This window comes from Haemaphysalis longicornis, unplaced genomic scaffold, assembly GCF_048455015.1.
Source record: "Haemaphysalis longicornis isolate Haplotype H1 unplaced genomic scaffold, Haemaphysalis longicornis Haplotype H1 scaffold_3, whole genome shotgun sequence".
Classification (NCBI taxonomy): domain Eukaryota; kingdom Metazoa; phylum Arthropoda; class Arachnida; order Ixodida; family Ixodidae; genus Haemaphysalis; species Haemaphysalis longicornis.
The window spans coordinates 20,287,749-20,305,552 of NW_027526335.1; the positions used below are offsets into that span (position 1 = coordinate 20,287,749).

Consider the following 17,804-nt stretch of genomic DNA (forward strand, 5'->3'; position numbering starts at 1 on the left):
TCAAATTCGCGTTTCATGATTCCGAGCCTTATTTTCTGTTTTTTTTTTTTTTTTTTTTTTTTTTTGCTGTACTAGGCTGGCCTTGTTGCTGCATTTCCGAGCCTACCTAGAGAAGCCTCTCCAATTTGTGAGGGTGAAATCTGTGCCTTGATTCCCTTGTGGAATGCAAAGTAGGAAAATTATCTCTGCGAATGCAACTTCACGCCTAAGAACGTTCATTAAATAACTAAAAATGTAGCACTTACTGACTGGTGACATTGGTACGTAAGAACAGTCTAGACGTGAGACATACCTTTTCAGTAGAGGCGAAAAAAGGTCAAAGCCAGCTTGCACAACGGTGCAAACCTAACGTTACAGCAGAGCTGCGTTCGTCTCACCAAGCTAATAGAAAATAACCAGCGCAAGAAAGACAAGGACGAGAAAGGTAACAGACACAGCGCGGCTTTTTTTTTTTTTTTTTTTTTTTCGTGGAGCCGCGCCTGCCGTCCCTCTCGCTTGCGTGGCGTGACACTCGCAGGCAGTCCTTGAAGACCCGAACCTGTCTGCAAAGCTCGGACCTCAGGGTTTGGCACATTCTTCTGTCGTGGCCCGCAGAGGGTTGCAACCACCCACATGAAGCTTGCAGAGTCGGAGGGCACATACCAAGGCGTGCATACCACGAAGCAACCCTTGCTTGACACATACACTGCGCAATTAATGCGGCCAGGGAGGCCGGCTGGTTAACCAGAAAGTTAGAACAAGGAAGAGAGCCCTGTGTACAAGAAATGTATTGCACCGAGATGGCAAGCTGCGCGAGTGGGTATTGGTTGATGGTGATAGAAAATAGCCAGCGCGGGAAAGACGAGGACGAGGAAGGTAACAGACACAGCGCCAATACCAACTCGCCCAACTTGCCATCTTGGTTCACCAAGCTAAACTCGACGAGCGCCATATAGTCACTAGGAACCATTTACTTTGTGTGTCTATATGGCGCTCGTCAGCAGAAGACCAAATCATAGGCAAAGTAAAGTAGTTAAGTTCTTTATCTGTACAGTGCCCTATCCAGTTCCCGTATACTTCATCGTCCGCGCCGCAAAGTCTGTCGAGCGCTCCCTCGCTACTGAAGACCTGCACTACGTGTTTTTGTTCTCCTCGGCTATTGCATTCTCTCTTTGTTCGGCGCACGTTAAAGATCCCCAGGTGGTCAAAATTAATCCGCAAACCTCTACTACGGCGGGCCTCATTGCCTGCGCTGCGTCGGCGCGTTAAACCAATCAATCAATCAAGCATTCTCTTTTGGCTGCGAGGCACGCTTCCTGATAAACCGTCTCTTCTTCGAGTGTCCGGATCTTCTTTGGTCGGCCCATCCCCTATGTGCGCGGCAAAGAGTCGCAAAAAGTTCTGCTGCTGCCGCTGCGGCGGCGGTTAGGAGTTTTATGAGCGCACGTGGTTGCCCCTAGCAACGCGGAGCGAGTGACTAGCGGACGCCATGGGCGACGCATGGGGGTGCACAAGGTACACTTGCCCGCCCCCTTCCCCCATGCCACAGCAGCACTTGCCCCATCCCCCTGCCCTCTTCCTTCCCCAGCGATGCAACAGATTTTCCCCCTTCGAGACAAAATCGTCCCGACGCCCATGGCGTACGCATTAGCCCTCCTTACGCCCCATTCATGGCAAATCCCGCGCGTGGGTACGTGCCGTCAGGCGCTCTCACGAGACGCACGCTGACGTCCGCTTGACATTTTCTTGGTACTTTTTAGATGCGCCGCATCTCTTGCTCTGAGGCATGTCCCTCCTGCGTCGGCGTCGGCGGCGTCCGCTCACCACCTGCGCATGCGCGCCTCTCCTCCGCTCTTCTCTCCGAAAGCTGTGCGCAACACTCTCACTCCGTCTCATTAGCATAACAACAACAGCTGCGGGCGCGCTTCGCTCCGCTCGCGTCTGCCCCGGTGCGCAAGTGCGCAAGTGCGCGACTCTCCTCCGCTGTCTCCTCTCCTTCAGGCGCTGTGAATATAAAGCGGGTAGCGCGCTGCGGCGGTTCAGTCAGCGCTCGCTCTCGTTCGACTCCGCTTGACTTTGCTTGACGACTCCGTGCTTGTCTTGATTCTTCCGATGAAGACGTGATGGAAGCGACGGTCCCTTCAGCGAGTGATCTAACACAATCCAATACCAGCGTCAGCGCAAACGCTCAAGGCAACGTTACGACCAATTGAACCCCCCCGATGCGTCGCATCACATCAGGGTTCCCTCGTGGGAAGATGGGCGTAATTTTTTCTTCGTTGATGGCGTAACCAAGAGCTTAAACAGCTTTGCTATTATAATAACTGTTTATAATGATAACTGTTAAATATTACAACTGTATTTAACAAGGTTTTGAATACCATGCGGTAAAGCACTGCACGACCCCGGGCTGGCCAGAAAACCCGAGCCCGGCACGGTCCGGCCCGCGGGCCGGGCCGGGCCACCCAAGGTCGATTATCGGCGGGCCCAGGCCGGGCTCGGGCTTCAATTCAAGGGCCCGGCCATTAATAGTTCGACGTGAAGTGTAGAAAAGAGACTAAAAGGTATGTTCTGAGTTTATTGTTACGCGCGGGTTTATTAAATTGCATATTAGAGCACTGCAAGGGCCTGATTTTAAGGCCAGGGCCCTGCTCAAGCCCGATTAATGAAGCCGTGGCCGAGACTAGACGTGAAGTTAAGAATCTGGTCACCAAAGGTGATGGTGTCTCTCATGTAAGAATACGGGCCGTTATTACGCCGGTGTGATGTGTAAACTGAAGACGGGGTAAGCTAAAGTACGTGCACTTCTTAACCCTAATTTTTTGCATTTCAGTTCATAACGTGCTGTACTGACTAGATGCTCCGTCTGATTGCCCGCTACGAAGACACTTAACCAAATATAATAAGCAAATTTTCTTCGGCGTCTAAGCCAGGGCCTGTAGTCACGCACTCGCAGGCACTGCCTAGGTTTAAATATAAATGACCAGACACGGTCGGCGCCTGGACTAGGTGTTCGGGCCCAGGTCGGGCTCAGGTTTCACAAAGCGGGCTCAGGCCGGGCCCGGCCCTTAAAATCAGGACCGTTCAGTGCTCTAACGTGTAGTTTAATTAGCACAAGCTAGAGTTATGAATAGGAGGCTAAGTGTGAAAAGGCACTTATCCAGAACTTGGTTTGTTTACAATTTGCAGCTATATCGTTGGTACTACAGGACTATTATAATGAACGCCAACAGCATTTTGTAGCACCGAACAATATGGCGTTCAGCCTTACAGCCATTTCACAAGTCGCCAACAGTTAGCGCTCCAAATCAGGCGGTCTGTTCAAAAACTAATCCAGCGATTAAACAAGAACTACCGACGCTCTGCAGAACTGGCCGCGTTTCGAGTGGCTATGCAACTTACTAAGGTGCCGTCCAGTGTTGAACAATACGCCGTTCCGGAGGGCCTCCATTCATGAGTAGCTCGAATCGGGTCGAGTGGCTTAGAATGACTGGCGCAGTCGTCGCCCACCCCAAACGCGATTGCGCTCCCTCGAAGGAGCAGGCGCGATGAGCAGCAGCGCTGGGTGGTTGGTCCGACTTGACACGGGCTCGATAATGACAACTTCGTGATGAATAGCAACGTCATAGAAACACGGCTGCTTGGCACATATTCGCCCCTCCAGGTGGTCGGAATTGAGGAACGTCAGCCGAGGAGGGTGTTGGATTGCCAATGGATGGACGAGTTGGGTAGTGTCGAGGAGGATACCCCAAGTCTTTGTTGCATCCAAGGGCCACGCGCTCGGGAGAGATCCCAAGCAGGCAAATATTTGTCCATACGTTGAGGCCAACACCCTCGACCGAGGCGCCTTTGCTCTGACCAACACTCCCTAGGTAACGGAACGCCTTAACATCGCGCTGTACAGCCGAGGTCACTTTCGTATGATGTGCGAGTGCGCCCGTACCTCTGTTAGGTCTCTGAATTCAAATCGTACGGAGTAAAGAACGCCTGACGTCACTGATAAGGTTGTGGCACTACAAGGGGGTTGTCGTGTCTAGAAGGCGTGGTCCTGGAACGCCGCGCATTAGATGCCCGGTGGTTCGTCGCTTCTGGTGGCATGCGCTCTCTTGGGCGCTCGGCCGCTGGATTGCCGCCTCGGGGTACGGGATCGACGCTTCGCCGGCGGCCCGCGAGTGTACTCCGCGATTCAAAAGGAGGCAGCTTTCTTTGCTCATCTCCGCGTCGCGGCTGTTGACGCCACGCTCGCCTCTCGACCCAATTTCCGACCTCGCGAGCCGTACGTCAGCTGCCTCCTCTACCGTCGCCTGACGCTCTATGCGAGGCTGCGAGTGTACACTGGACACTCACCGACAACAGCGACTTCTGGCAGCGAGCAAACTGGAGCGTGAGTTTCAAGAACAGTTCATTCAGATATGATTTTTTTTCCTGTTTGTTTGCTTATTTAACGCCTCATTGCTTGGTGCCGGCCGCAGTAACTTACTCGTTCGGAGTAGCGATACGCACCCGCTAGCCAGAAACGAAGCAATGCGGATTGTTCGCAGAGACTTTAGCAAACTACGCTCCTCCCACGCTCTTTAATAGGCACGCGCACGTAACCCATCTGGTTCGTTTTTCCAACCTTAAAAATGATGCAAAAATTAGGTATTCTTCGTTGATTCATTATTTACAGCTTGTTTTATGGAGTCAGTCACAACCCACAGAACTGAAAATTCGTCTCAGGTTACAAAAAGTTGCTTTTAAAGGAGTAGAAGCAGAAGTCGGTTCATCTAATTGTTGTCGCGCTTGGTATTTCATAGGTGGTACGTTGGGCGCAGCTGGACGACATATTGCTTATAGAGAGAAAAAAAATTAGTTGCAAGTATGTCTCTTCGCTTGGCGCTAGTCAGCTAAAAATGTGGGTGGAGAGGATTTCGCGAAAAGCAGCTTGCTGCCGGTGGAAACGTTAAACCATAGTGCGGATTTCTGCGCGCGCCTATCTGACACGGCTCGGTTCCCGGCGAGAAAAAGTCGCCATAAATGGGTGCGCTGGCACTTTTACTTTAATCCTCTCACCGGCGTCAGCCGTGACCAAGAATTGAACACGCATGGCCCGACTCGGCATGAAACTGCTCTGGCTCCGAAGAGAGCGCGGCCCACAAAATATAACCGCCTAGAAACCATTCTTCAAACAACATAACTCTAAGGCATAGGAAATAAATAATAAAAAAAAAAGAACCTGACGCCCCAGCTTTGCTCCGTATCCACTCGACGCCAGACGGAGGAAAAAGCTATAGAGAACGTGCTACGCTCTTCCGATTTCGTTCTCCACAAAAAACACGGCCCGTCCGGGTAGTCGGAAACGAGAGGCGAAGATCAGCAGCCCGCGGCAAAAAGAAATCTTCCCCCCCCCCCCCCCCCCCTTTTTTTTTTTTTTTTTGCCGGTCGAGCGTTCTGGACAATATCTGCGCTGCCGGCAATATCCGCGCTGAAGCCCCAGCAAAATCCCCGTGTACGGGCTTCACCAACGCCAATGTCGGGAAAGGGACCGCAAAAGAGGTATACGCACCGCCGTACGTCAACTTGACGATGCCTTTTTGCGTGGACACACCGGTGGGACCGGCTGAAAACACAGAAGACTGGCCACCGCTTCTGTTACAACTCTTGCTAGGGCCCGCTGTTTTCACCGCGGGGTATTTGTTGTGAGTACAGCGTCAAGAAGCGCGCAAAAGAGGTTGAAAGCGAGTTTCTCCGCAGTGCTCCAATTGCCGCAACACGACGCCGGGACAAGGAGTCTTTGAAAGGGGCAGCGGCTAGGAAAATAGATTCTCGGAGACTTGGACAGCTGTTTTCTATCACAGAAATACAAAGGGTGAGGGAAAGCAGCATCTAAGAAGGCAAATCGATTAAAGGAAACAAATTGGTGGACTTCGCAGCACACGTCTAAGCGCGATTGCTACGGGTTGCCGAGAACACTGCAAAATGTATTAGGGGAGCGACTGAATGACGATGCGGTTATGGTGAAAATTTTGAGAAGTGATCCCCGAAATGAATTGCTGAAAAAAATGCGAATAATATATCGACTAATCATGGAAAAACTTTTACAGAGGGGTTATTTTTTTGTCTAAATTCAATTCAATTTGTCGCTTTACGCCCCGAAACTACGCCACGGCTACCAGCGTGATGTACAGGGTAGGCTTTCCGGCCAGTTCTGACCACTTGAAGGTTTTTAACTTGCGCCGAAATACTGAACGCACGCAAGTTTGCGTCATTCGCCTCCATCATAAGACGGAAAGATTAGAAACAAAAGTATTCTACGATGATTTTTGTTTCTATACATGCATAGCACTTTTTGGTTTTGTAGAATTACTGGCTGCGTGTGTGTGCGCGCGCGCGAGAGAGAGAGAGAGAGAGAGAAATTGAGGGCAGGAGAGCGAGAGAGACAGACTGACTGACTTACTGACACACTGTGCATGTGCGTGTGTGTGTGTCTGCGTGCGTGTTTGTGTGTGTGTTTGTGTGTGTGTTTGCGTGTGTGCACGTGCGCGCGTGCGTGTGCTAGTCCACTTTTCGCTGTGTTAGTTGCGCAGTGTAGTTAGTAGGCGGAAGTTAGTAGTGTAGGAGAGGCAGTTAGTCTACTTTTCCCTTACGCCCATGCTACACTTATGCACCGAACGTAGAGGGCTCGTCGTGCAGCATGGCAGGCCTTATGATATTGGCCGGTCTGCAAAGAGCGGTATAAAACTTTCACTCTGGCGACGCGAACCTTTTACGATCATCACTCGTAGGCCACACATTGACCGCCGGTGGTGTTTCGTTTCGCTGATGGCGCGTATTGTGAATCGATAGCCTTATTGAATGAAAGGGACCGGTGGAAGTTCGTTTGGCCGATCGAACCACCGGTTATCGATCCCGTCGTCGCGCACAGGGTGGCGCTAGCTTTCCCCGGACCCAGTCCTAGGGTGACCAGTCAGAGGCGAAGCCATTCATCATGAATGATGCGGACTGCCCACGCCGTCGCCGCCGCAAGCTTCCGTCCCGCACCTGGACTGGCAGCCAGCAGTCTCTTTGCATACTAAATTCACACCATTAAGGCGGGCTGTCACACTTCCGGGATTAACATCACCCTATTGACCCATGTGCGAAGAAAATCACTTAACATTGCGGGCTCGGTTTTCCCAATTTAGGAATAAATCAATATAGGCGCATGAATAAACAAATCGGATGCATTCTGTTTACTTCGCATGCGTGAGAATTATATAGCTGCCATGAGCGAAACAACAGCCCTGAACCTCATTCATAACAGTAGGCTCACTATTCCTATTCCCCGACAGCACATCGGTGGGCAACGTTGAATTGGCATCCCTTTTTCTTGAGTCTTGATCGATTTTACATGACCATATACGGAAGATGGCTTACCATCAAGACCTCTTCTTTCTCTACCTCACCCAGATATCTCTTGAAACAGCCCCAGCTCAATTCGTTCTTCGATTCACCAAACCACTTGATCCTGCGGACCGTGAGTAGGCAGCGCTACAATAAAAAGAAATAACGTTCCCCCATTGGACGACAATTACCACTAAACTCATCCACAGAACTCGGGATGAGAGCAACAACAAAAACGTTAACCACCGCAGGCCTACAATGGCGAAGTCGAGAAAAGCGGGCCACAAAGGCCTCGTCTTGTGCCGCCAGAGGTCATAAACACAACGCCTCGCTGACAGCTGCTTTGGCTTAGAGGGCCACGCGCTATAAGCTCCATCCTTCGGGCGTGGCCGACGTAAAACAACAACGCCGACCGACAATGCCTTGGCCCTCTCTTTGTGTACGCATTTACGACTCCAAAGCCACGGCATACAACAGCGCCAACTTTCGCCGCTCTTGCACCCCCCCCCTCCTTCCTTCGCTTCGTCTACCTCCTCCAACCCTTATTTCGACCACGTGCCATAAACTGCAGCTCGCAGAGAAGCGACGGGCGCCAAAAATAAAAGCGGAGCTGCGAGGCGCGCCCAATTCAATCGTCACAATAAACCCGTTGAGCCCCACCGAGAAAGGGAGAGGAGGGGAGAGAGACAGAGAAAGCATAAAGTGTCGGGTGAGTCGAGGCGTCCCCGTCGATAGAAACTCTCGCTGGACGACCATGCGCGCTGGAGGAGTTCTCACTCAAGTGGCGGCATAGAATTAGGCCTAACCAACAAGATGGACCTTTTCATTCCTTCTCTTGGGTCTGCTGCGTTTGTGCTTTACCTCCTGCGTTATAGGCCTTGTTGCGGTCTGTGTGCCCACCAAACCACCACGCCGAGAAATTAGTTTGCTTGCAAATTGTGTTTTTAGGGGCGAAGCCCCTTAGGACCTCGCTTTGTCCGGGGCTTGGCGTCCGTGAACGCAGAATGGATTGAGTTGGATTCGATTCGATTGAATTGAATTTAATTGAATTGTATGGGATTTGATTGGATTGGAATTGTATATACTGTACACACGCGTTTTCACTCATTTACATGCGTGAGTTGGCAATGCCGCGGGTGATTTACGGTAAGAACGATCCCCAGTGCTTCGCCCACTCGTCATGATTCACTGCGTGGAGATGCGTGAATTTTTAGGGAACGCGGGGGGAGGGGGGGGGGGGCACTGGTCGCAGCGTTGGAACACAAAAAGAAACAATCGTCGGGAAGGAGAACTTATCGTAAATGGCTAGAAAACCGCGGTAAACGTAAATGAACACTGGAACGAAATGAAAATGAATGAATGAAACTTTATTAACGATACGGGGGGCTTGGTAGCCTAGTTGGGGAAGAGGGGAGAAGGGAAAGGGAGTGGGGCGGCCGTCAGAGTCGTCCGGTCAGGTCTGCCGCTCGCACGAACTCCCACAAAGAAAGGATCGTGCTCGCGGCGTCCAAGTGAGGGGGCGGGGTTGTCCATTCTTCCAATGATGTAACGAATAAATATTCGTATTTCAGAAAGAGCAGTCCAACTCGCCTGTGCTCTATCTACAAAGCATTAAAATAACAATAGCCCCTATTCGAGACGACCGGTCGGAAAATGCGGTAGCGCAACTGATAACAAAAAGTGCAAGCAAAGTCCTTGTTCCTCCTCAATTTAATTACGGCGCTGGTTGAAAGCGGAGCTCTCAAAAGTCGTCGATCTTTTCGTTCTCTCGGCCGCATTTCGGGCGTCTGCCGTTTTGAGTGCACCCACCCGCCTGCTGCTCGAGACTAAACCAGGCAGAGGGAGAGGTCGACGGCACCAGAGGAACGTCAGCGCCAGAGGATCCTTGGCGTTGGGGGAAGCTTTTGTAGGTTTATTAGATCAGGAGGGATGAATAGCGCGTCTTATTGCGACACACCGAGCTTCTCTTACACCTGTGTGCTCGGCAGGGCACAAGGTCTTAAGCAAGAAAGTCGTGTTTGGTGCCTCACGCCATGTTTCGTGCTTCGCATGTATAGCGAGGGGAGAAATACTGACCGCCTCGGAGAACCCGAGGATGACCCAATAGCAAGAGGGAAGAAGACCACAACGCTGCATCAGCATGGAGGCCGGTGCAAATTAAGAGCGGCAGTAATTTGGTTTGTATAGAACTGCGGGAAAAGCGGGTGAGTGGAGACCGATATGAATTGTGGTGCAGGGATAAATTGTTTTGAGAGTTATGTGTGTATGCATGCATGTATGTATGTATGTATGTATGTATGTATGTATGTATGTATGTATGTATGTATGTATGTATGTATGTATGTATGTATGTATGTATGTATGTATGTATGTATGTATGTATGTATGTATGTATGTACGTACGTACATACATACATACATACATACATACATACATACATACATACATACATACATACATACATACATACATACATACATACATACATACATACATGCATGCATACATACATACATACATACATACATACATACATACCCCAGAAAGTGGAGGGGAAAATCGCCCCGCCGGTAGCGTGGTGGTTATCGCACCAGACCGGTATTCTGGAGGTTGTGGGTTTGGATCCCACCTGACGGGCATTTTTTCTCCACTTTCTTTCTTTCTTTCCAAATTGTTTATTTGTTTCATTGACCTACCACATCCTCCCCTTTGCTTTCCGAGGTTTCCTTGACTGCAAATCTTCTTTTTACATACATACATACATACATACATACATACATACATACATACATACATACATACATACATACATACATGCATGCATGCATGCATGCATGCATACATGCATACAGCGAATCAGAAAATGGGAAATGAGGAGCTCGGTGAAAATAAGACAGAAAATAAGGGTTGGCAGTCAAGAAAACCTCGGAAAGCAAAGGGGAGGTTGTGGTGGGTCATAAAAACAGATGAATTTTTTGAGTCAGAAAGAAAGTGGTGAAAAAATTCCCGCCGGGTGGGATCCGAACCCACGACCTCCAGAATACCGGTCTGGTGCGATAACCACTACGCTACCGGCGGGGCTGTTTCCCCACCACTTTCTCGGGTATTTATGTTAAGGTATTTTTTGTTTCCTGCACTTGGGGGTGGTAGCCAGCGCCATTTCAAGTAGCCCCTTCAAGTAGCCCAAGTAGCCGAATAGCACTGGCAATAAGGACTGCATCTTTGATGTGTGTTCTCACGAAAGTCCTCGTCCCATATATATATATATATTCTTATCCCTCATTTCCCATTTCTGATTCGCTACATGCCTCTGTTCTGGCAGTCTTGGTGCCATAGGGATCTTAAGAGGGTTCAACGCTGGTCGACCACTCTCGACATGTCGTAGACACTCGAGTCACGGCCCGGGGGTTAAAAAGAAGGTCCCCTTCACCCCGAGTAGTCCTAGTGGCGCTGGCTACCACCCCAAGCGCAGGAAACAAAAATACCTGAACATAAATACCCCAGAAAGTGGAGGGGATAAATAGCCCCGCCGGTGGCGTAGTGGTCATCGCACCAGACCGGTATTCTGGAGGTCGTGGGTTCGGATCCCACCTGGCGGGCATTTTTTCTCCACTTTCTTTCTTTTTTTTCAAATTGTTTATCTGTTTGAATGACCCACCACATTCTCCCCTTTGCTTTCCGAGGTTTTCTTGACTGCCAACCCTTATTTCTGTCATTTCCTATTGTGATTCGCTATATATATATATATATATATATATTGTTACGGGGATAAGCAGGCGAGTAAGAGGCGATATATATATATATATATATATATATATATATATATATATATATATCACGAAGGCCGGTCCCTCGGCCGAAACGTTATTAAATCTGTTCTCTTTTTTTACCGTGGTCGAAACCATTTTTGTGTATATTCTACCGGCGTCCAGGAAAACTTTGTTGCTGTATATATATATATATATATATATATATATATATATATATATATATATATATATATATATATATAGAGTTGTCGATATTTACGTAGCCCGGAATAATAAAAAACCGCGTGCATCGATACAATGAGGTTTCTCAAGCGCGCGGAAACATGAGTCTCTCCGATAACGAAGTTTATGAAAGAAGAAAAACGGCCTAGAAGAAAACGAACAGACAAAAACTTCGACGGAGAAACTTCATCGTGGAGGGGCACCATCATTGTTTGTATCATGTGCAAGGTAATTTGGTCCTGGATCTCGTAACTGTTCCGCGGAAAGCAGAGTAGAATTTTTGAGGTCATTATTAACGGCTACCACTCATCCCGGTGTTATCTTGCGCACTTGGACGAACAGTCCTCATTAAGAATCATTTGCGGATCCTTTTAATGAAGAGTGGATAAATAATGAGAGACGTATTAATTACCCGCACTTATAATAAGCGCTTGTAGCTCTTTCAAAGCAAGCTCTCTGGTTTGGTACTTGCATCTTTAATTAATCCGCGAGCAAAAGCACTGGTGTTACGCTGACTCTTTTCTAACGTCTAAAACCTGTTTTTAACGAGTTTGTGTGACGTCAATGGTTTTAGAATCATGAAGAGCGCATTTAACATGTTGGTGCATGATTAAGGTATCGCTTTTTAAACTTTTCATGTGCGTCTCCCGCTAGGAGGGTACCGAAGGAAACCAAGAGTGATATCCCATTTCTTCGCATCATCAAATATTTAAAAGAAGGATTCTTTTAAATTTTTTTAAAGGGAGGGGGATGCAAGCAATTTAATGACTGGATTTTTGTTCATCTACTTTTTATGGCTTTATAGAGCTTTTAAGAGACGCAATCTTGTTCCTTTTCGAAAAATTTTCTTGCCTGAAGCATCAATTTTAATTTATTTCGGTGGAACAGTCGACGAAGTCACATTGAATAAAATGACATCAGCTTGTATTTCATCGCTCAGTTATTAAGCATTCAAATTTCTCTAGATCCGCCGATATTCTGTGATCTCGCTGCTACTCAATATAAAATGAGACTCATTAAATGAAGATGGCGCATACCCCCTCCCCACGCCCACTCCCCCCCCCCCCCCCCTCTAAGTGCAGTCATACGCCTCCCCCCCTCCCCCCCCCCCAAAAAAAAAGACAGCTCGTTCGGGCAGCTGAAAGGAAAGTTATTAATGATTCTGAATTTTCTTTGAACCACGGTGCTTTTGGGAAAACCAACTTTGACTTGAAGCCGCATAAGTGCGTTTTGAGTTGATTGGGGTATTTTTCCTTTTCAAAGCTCTTCTCCAGCTCTAGGTCTTCCCTTTACCACTTAAAAAACATTGATGGTGAGAACCCAGCATTTTTGCTGTCGTGCAGCGTAGAACCATTTCAGTGCAGCTATTACTCGTCCTTTTTACGCTGTGACAGAAAAACATAGGTAGAACAGTTGGTGATACCTTAGCCGGAATATTAGTGAGCCGAGCAGCCACTTCAGCCACCTCGCATCCGCCAACGTCTCGACACAAATCCGGATTTGCCGGAGCAAGGTATAAGGCTTCGGCATTAAGGGAACTACGGGCACAGAAAAAGAGCAACCCGAAAAGGAGGGAACACCGCGACCAACGTTGGACGCCGAAGGAAGGGCCCCACGCCGGTCGCACAATCCGATTCGACACGCCAAGGTCCACAGAAAGCTCCCCAGCGGCCGTTGCACAATGAAATATTTCGCTCGCCCAGGTGGTCGATACAGGGCGAGGTGACGCCATTTAGGGCCAGACTCAGCATCCCGTGGGCTCAGCGTAAACTTGTACAGAGCCTCCTTCGGTGCTTTTTTTTTTTTTTTTCATGAACAAGTACGCCTGTCTTATATTTATATATACATATATAATAAATGAAAACTGGTTGGTTGGTTGGGTGGTTTGTTGGCTGTTGGCTTGGTTTCGCGGTAGAGTATTACGAAAGATTGGGGAGTCGAATGGACGTGCGCCCACACACGCCCGCAAACAGTATTGAGTTATTGTGCGACGAAGCTGAGACAAGGACACAGAGTGTGGCAAATTCCTTTTGCTTTGCTTCCTATAGAATAGCTGCCTCTCGCGGCTGCCACTGAGATGACCCGGACGAATCCTGCGCTTTTAATTTTGAACAGTTCCAGCCGTTGGGGGAAGAAAATAAATGATATCAGGGAGTATCGAGGCTTTTACACCGATGGTTCATGCGAGCACGGAATAACGATTCTTACTGCAGGTACATTTTGCTTACTCCGTGTCAGTAACCCCAGTTATAGGGAGGGACACTGTATTGACAGTAGGCCAGGATCCACGGTGAGCCGTTCATTGCTATTTTTTTAAATCACAGAGTATGATTAGTGCGAGATTCCTGCAAGATTACTCACACATGCATACAGGCGCATGAACGGATTTTTTTCTGGAAGCAGGTGGTTACGTTGAGAGAAAAAATCCAGCAATTTCATTCCTTTTTTGTGTGTCTGAGGAAAAGTTCCACTGCACAAAATGGCATCCAATGTAAACAAATTTACGAGAAAAAAAAAAGTGAAGCGTGGCTGGTTGTGACGACCGAAACCCCCGCACGGTGGGCTGCTCGAGGGACTGCAGGGGACCGTCATTCCCGAAGGTGTGGAGTGTAGGACTCAATATGGCAGTATCATACAAGTTCATTGAGCGGAGACCTAACTAACAAGGATCGGGTCAAAGCCACGTGACTGGACCACACCGAACGGTCAAAAGCCATGCCGTCACCTCCGGCTAAATCGGGAAGCTACCGGAGGCTGCTGTCGGAAGCACCGTCCCCGAAGAGATTCTCCGGAGAAATGAATCTTCCATGGCCGTCAAGGCCGACTGTACACTAGATACACACGGAAGTTCTGTGAAGGCATGGTTCTGGGGCAATGTTCTTTTAAAGTTCCAAGCTTCAAGAAGGGGTGCGCTAGTTGCTGAAGGGGTGGAGCTTGACGCAAGGGGTTGAGCTTGCAAGAGGCTGAGCATGCAAGAACTTGAGCTTGACGAGCGCCTTGACAAGTACGTTGTAGTCGTATCAGAAACGGCACGGCGTAAAGGAGTTGATATACCACCGATGCAAGAAAATGGGGTCAGGGCTACCCGCGTGGCTGCCGATGAAACCGTACGTACGCGGACACGTCTGCCGCGGATATGGCCGAAGGAGGACGGTGCCCCGCGAATCGCAACAAGTTGTGCCGCTATGCGACTCCACGAGTAGGCAGCCTTACAGGAGCACAGGCTCAGAAGCGAAGAGCTGGTAAATCATCACATGACTGTTGGTGCTGGTCTTTGCAGGTTGATGAGATAAGTGAGGTGGTGCATGTGCGGTGCTGGGGTGGAAGCATTGACTCCATTGAGTGATCGGTTGTCCAAAGACTCACTGAAGCAGCCCTGGCCACTGAGGGCAGTTACGGACTGGCCGGGGGCAGGGATAGTCTGTTGAAGGTGTACACGTAATTTTAAATAGCAGCCGTCATGAAGTAGCGCTCATGTGGAGGATAGCTTGTAATCGCGCCGCCCATTCATCGAGCGTGTTCACCTCACACCTCGGCAAATCTGGACGCCACTCAATCGCGCTCACTAAAAAAATAGATTCTTCCTTAAACACTCACTGACGCTCACGCTCACCAGTCGCCCTCAGCACTCGCAGACAGACAGACAGACAGACAGACAGACAGCAATATTTTCGAGTTTAAAGGGATGGACAACCGTTTTTTGTCGCGTATTTGTTCTCTACCTCATATCAAAGCCAGCGTTTTATATAGCCGGATAACTACAAGCAATTTCTAAACAAATTGGCGGAAATAATTTTAATTTGGCAGCAAACTTCCTGAAATCGAAACGGCGGTGGTTCGCAGTGTCGAAACTTGACACTACAATATGTGTCCCTGTCACGTGACCTGCAAACCTAGCTGCTACTGTAACTGCTGAAACGTTTATTTACATATTGAAACCTTTTAACACAAGTGTTTGTACAAGGTTAAATTGTATATGTATTTTTAAACGTTATTTTGAAAAATTTTAAAAGACACGCCGCCCGCCGTGGCTGGGTTGCTCTCAGTGTGTCTAACTGAACCTCCATGCCCAGAATCAACGGCAGCGTTCAGTAAACAGACCCAGTAAAGGAGCTTTGACGATTCTGCCTGAGTCATGGGCGTTTGTTCTGCCAAAACATTTGATTCCAGTTTTCGAATACGCCAACGGTAGCTTAAAAAAAAAAAAGAACGTCGTGCTCGCGGAGAACCTCCACAACGTGAAGCCAGATTCAACCTATCGTCTATCCCAACAGATGGCGCATTCGTGCTAAATAGACCGTTGTATTAAAAAAAAAACATAAAGGAACAGGAAAGCCTTGCGATTCAAACTTTTATAGCTGGGGACAAGTATTTAAATATCGTTTTTCATTGCGCATACAGACAATAGTATGCTGCCGAGCTACTCTAAGTCATGGTTGCCAGCATTATTTTTGGGAGGGTCACATACGGCTCGTAGATCTAAAAATTTCGATTTAAAAAGTTCTAGGGCGTTATCAGCAAAACCGTTTCTCGTCAAGGTGCTTTAAGTGATGCCTTTTAATTTGGGATAGAGAATCTATACTCGACAAAAATCGGTTGTCTGTCCCTTTAAGTAGCCCAGGAAGGACTGTCATCTTTAAAAGCCTTCGTGCAACAGCGTTCGCGTTCGCGAAGCTGTGCTCCTAAAAATGTAGCAGCCTCTAAACGAAGGAATGCAAAGCGGACGGGTGTCTGGACATCAGTGACGAAGCGTCTGCGTGCCGCTCACGAAGCACTTCACCCGGCGAAATGACGTTGCACTCAAAGCCCAGCTTCGCCATGGCCAGGCGTCACCGGCGTTATCACTATAGTTCACAAGATATATATGTTCCGTATACCTGCGTATGTAGAAGTTTTGGCGAGGGTTTACACGAACCATTCTCGACCGTAGTAACCGGATTTCAAATAGCGAAAAAACACAGGGCTGCACTGCAATGGACCTTTTCCACGAACTTTATCTGCGCATGCGTTAGCAGGCACCGCCATTACTTTTGGTGGCTAGCTCTTATCGCAATTGCCGGTTTTTGCGGATACCATTGGCGCGCCGGGGCAAACTTCACAAAAATTCTGGTTGGCATTCGCTGGCCACTGCAAAAGCGCTAAGTCATTGCACGGCCAATGATTGGTAGTGGCAGACGTGCTAAACTTCGCCAAGAGCGCACGCAAAGAGCTACGTCTGCGCATGAAGTTAAAAAAAGCGAAGCGCGTTGTTCGTGCAAAGCGAGCCTCTTAGCTATTACTACGGGCACACCCCGCGATTAGCAGTATTGGGCAAGAGCGTCACTGGAAATCGTGGCCGAAAAAGCCACCAAATTTGATTTGCATGTTCGCCGCTACTAGCGCTGTTCTTTGAGTGGAAAAGGTCAATTGCGAGAACTTACGAAGTGTTGACATTGCTATTTGCCGATATGTGGTAGGGTAATTCACAAACGCAGTCACGAAATACGAAGCGAACAAGGTGTGCAAAGTGCGCCCAGATAAACCTTGCTATTTTCTTATCCCGCTTGCCGCATCTGCTGTGGCTATTATTAATTTCCCATTAGCGGATTACCCACTGTTTTAATTCAGGGAAAAATGACGGTTAAAATATAAAGCTTACCGGTAATCTTGGTTCCATGATGATCCATGCTTCGAGCCAGCCGGCGGCACACAACTTCCGTGGGAAACTGCTTGTATCATCATCATCATTAGTCAACGCACAAGTCCTAGGAGCATGTCCTCTACGCTGCTCCTCGCCTGCAGTCTCCTCCGTCACCTGACTGACACAAAAACAAACCTAACCTTGCCCGCACTGAAGTCCCTGACGCGGAAACTTTTTGTTGTGGTCAATTTTCCCACGAACACCTGGTTTGGAAACGGCAAACCTGACCAGTTGTAACCTTTTGAAGGCTCGAAACATCAGGAAAGTCATTTTCACCGCAGTTCAGAGGGCAGTGAATACCGACGGAAACTGCGCAGCGGCAACAACAGATAATAGTTTAGTCCAGAGGAAACTGTCGGAACCACGACGCTGTCACTGCTAGATATATCCGCAGATATCGCACACACATCGACGAAGGTATGTCCAACAATTTACATCGCATTTCCACGCAGGCAACTCCGTTTTTAAAACGTCGCGAAATCCAAGCACGGGAGCGAGGGTTATCCGAGTGTCCCAGACGTACTGCAGCAGAAGCACCGTCTGAAATCAAAGGCAACTAACTGGCTGTCTGGACACACGTGACGAGGCGTCTTCGCGCGGCCGGCGGCGCACTAGCACCGGCGTTGGACAGATAACGCAACTCACCGTGTCATGGTATTGCCGGTGTTGTCGCAGGCAGCTCGCGAGCGCTTGCTTCTTAAAAGCATTGCAAGTATTGCAAGTCATTACAGTTACCGAACACAGCAACCGCCTTCTCGTCGGAAAGAAGAACAAACGGACGGCTGTTGGC

General features: G+C 48.7%; 1 long non-coding RNA gene across 1 annotated transcript in view; it reads right to left on the minus strand.

Moving 5' to 3' along the window:
• The window catches only part of LOC144174092 (uncharacterized), a 200,040-nt gene extending 182,442 nt beyond the window's left edge, over positions 1-17,598 (minus strand). Inside the window, exon 1 of the long non-coding RNA XR_013323427.1 lies at positions 16,973-17,598. This is a non-coding gene — a long non-coding RNA (uncharacterized LOC144174092). The remainder of the gene's footprint in view (positions 1-16,972) is intronic.
• Positions 17,599-17,804: the final 206 nt, after the last annotated feature.